Source organism: Vulpes vulpes, chromosome 9, assembly GCF_048418805.1.
Source record: "Vulpes vulpes isolate BD-2025 chromosome 9, VulVul3, whole genome shotgun sequence".
Taxonomy (NCBI): Eukaryota; Metazoa; Chordata; class Mammalia; order Carnivora; family Canidae; genus Vulpes; species Vulpes vulpes.
The window spans coordinates 55,364,804-55,367,845 of record NC_132788.1 but is presented as its reverse complement, the minus strand read 5'-3'; the positions used below and the strand labels follow the sequence as shown (position 1 = coordinate 55,367,845).

General features: G+C 42.0%; 1 pseudogene; it reads left to right on the top strand.

Moving 5' to 3' along the window:
- Window positions 1-1,103: 1,103 nt before the first annotated feature.
- On the top strand, window positions 1,104-1,631 carry LOC112925940 (nascent polypeptide-associated complex subunit alpha pseudogene; annotated as a pseudogene).
- The last annotated feature ends 1,411 nt before the right edge of the window (window positions 1,632-3,042 follow it).

Below are 3,042 nucleotides of genomic sequence, written 5' to 3'. Positions count from 1 at the left end.
TAAATAAATAAATAAATAAATAAATAAATACAGAACGGTTCCACTGCCCTCCAAGAAACCCCTTTGTGCTGCCCCTTTGTGATCAAACCCTCCCATAATTTCAAACCCTGGAAGCCACTGATCTGTGCTCCTATCCCTACAAGACTTACTTTTCTCAGAACATTATATAAATAGAAGCAGACTGTGAATAGTCTCTAAGCCTAGCTTCTTTCATTTAGTACAATGCATTTGAAATTCATCCATGTTTTTGCATGTAAACACATTGTGAGTTCCTTTTTATTACTGTGTAATATTCCCCTGAGTAGACGGACCATGATTTGTTTGCCCATTCATCTGCTGAAGGACAGGAAGCATTTAACTAGAAATGCATTGATACTTTTGACTTTTAAATTATTTCAAAGTATTAATAAATAAGTAAATATGTTTTTAAATGTAAAATAAGGGCACTGGGTTGCTCAGTGGTTGGGCATCTGCCTTTGTTTTTTTGTTGTTGGTTTTTTTGTTGTTGTTGGTTTTTTTGTGTGTGTGTGTATGCATCTGCCTTTGGCTCAGGTCATGATCCCCAGGTCCCAGGATCAAGTTTCGCAAGGGGCTCCCCATGGGGAGCCTGCTTCTCCCTCTGCCTATGTCTCTGCCTCTCTCTTTCTCTGTGTGTCTCTCATGAATAAATAAATGAAATATTTAAAAATAAATAAATAAATGTAAAATAATGTTCTAAAGGTACCAGTGGGACTAAGATCCTTTTGTTTTTAGTCCTCAGTGGGAAAGTCATAAATACTTTCTCGCTGTTGCCTGTGGATAGACTTCTCACCCCACCCCATGCCCACCACTTGCTGCTCTGGCCATCATGAACCTGTGCAATCCTGCAAATGGATCCACTTTGCCCTACACTCACCCACCAGCTATGCCCTTTGCAGGGCACACTTTCTGGAAACTTCCTCCATATCATGTCCTGCACTAGTCACAGCTTTAGAAAATAAATGACAGAAACCCTCCATGAGATTTTGGTTCCACGTTCCCTGCACACCCTTCACAGAGTTTTTAAAGAATATTTGACTCTGGGTTGGGTAGCAGAATGGATCCCAGTCAATTCAGGCCTCCTTTTATTCCCTTCAGAAATGCCTGGTGAAGCCACAGAAACCATCCCTGCTACAGAGCAGGAGTTGCCACAGCCTCAGGCTGAGACAAGGTCTGGAACAGAATCTGACAGTGATGAATCAGAACCAGAGCTTGAGGAACAGGATTCCACACAAGCAACCACACAACAAGCCCAGCTGGCAGCAGTAGCTGAAATCAATGAAGAACTAGTCAGTAGAGCAAAACAGAGCCGGAGTGAAAAGGCACGAAAGGCTATGTCCAAACTGGGTCTTCAACAGGTTACAGGGGTTACAAGAGTCACTATCCGGAAATCTAAGAATACCCTGTTTGTCATCACAAAACCAGATGTCTACAAGAGCCCAGCTTCAGATACCTACATAGTTTTTGGGGAAGCCAAGATTGAGGACTTATCTCAACAAGCACAACTAGCAACTGCTGATAAATTCAAAGTTCGAGGTGAAGCTGTCTCAAACATTCAAGAAAACACACAGACTCCAACTGTACAAGAGGAGAGTGAAGAAAAAGAGGTGTAGAGGTTAAGGACATAGAATTGGTCATGTCACAAGCAAATGTGTCAAAAGCAAAGGCAAAAAAAAAAAAAAAAAAAGCAAAGGCAGACTGAGCCCTGGAAAACAACAGTAATGATATTGTAAATGCTATTATGGAATTAACAATGTAACCGTATGAAAATGAGGACTTTTTTTGGTGTTTCAAAAGAATAACTGCAGCTTGGTTTGAAATTTGTACTGTTTTTATCATTAATAAAGTTATGGCTTCTTGTTGGATGAAAAAGAAAAAAAGAAAGAAAGAAACCCTCCATGAAACTGACTGAAGAAAAAAAAAAAGGAAATTCACTGGCTTATGGTATAGTTAAAAGCACAGGCTATGGCAGCCCTGATGGCTCAGAGGGTTTAACGCCGCCTTTAGCCCAGGGTGTGATCCTGGGACCCCAGGATCGAGTCCCAGGTTGGGCTCCCTGCATGGAGCTGCTTTTACCCCCTGCCTGTGTCTCTGCCTCTCTCTCACTCTGTGTCTCTCATGAATAAATAAGATCTTTTAAAAAAAAAAAAAAAGCACAGGCTCTTGTGGCTCTCTGCTTGTGCTTGTATCCTACCTCCGCCATCTGAAAGCTGTGTGTCTTGGGCAAGTTACAAAACCTCTTCATGCCTCTGTTTTTCCATTTGTGAAGGAAGGGGACACAATAGTTCCTAACTCATGGGGTTGCAAGAATTATTTGTTTTTGTATTTGTATTTTTGTTTGTTTTTATTTATTATTATTTTGTTTGTATTTGTATTGTTTTGTATTTGTTTTTGTTTGTATTTGGCATCTAGGACAAGGCTGGGTGTATAGTAAGTGCTGTATTAGTGTTTGTTAGGTTAGATAAATAAATGTGCCTAAAAGATCAAGAGGAAGCGCCCCTTTTCATGTTGGCTTCATCCAGGGGCTCAGATGATGACATAAAGCCACCGGCTTTGTTCCTCTCCCCTCTGGGTTGCTTCTACTTCCAAGCAGGCTCTCTCCTCATGGTGACAAAATAGCTGCCAGCACCTCCAAGCTTACGATCTCAGCAACTCCACATCCCCACACCAAGTCACCTTGTCTGATGAAGTCATGCATCAAGCAGAGATAGAAAATGCTCTGTCTCTCCAGGTGTAAGTTATTCGCTCACCCCAAGGGCCAGGAGGGAAGTGCGGGTGCTGTTGCCATCAAAATACAGATAACATTATGCCTCAACCTTGTGAATTTTGTCTCTAACCTGACATCTATCCCACTGAGTTGAGTTTGCTTTAGGCCAGGCTGGTGCTCCAAAGCTCCTCTCCCAATCTTAGTAGGCTGAGGACCCCTTACACATCTTTGATTGTCCAGGGCCTGACCCAGGCAAATGCTCCATAACTGTTTCTGGAGTGGACTCACCCCCAAATCTCTAGCCCACAAATACATCC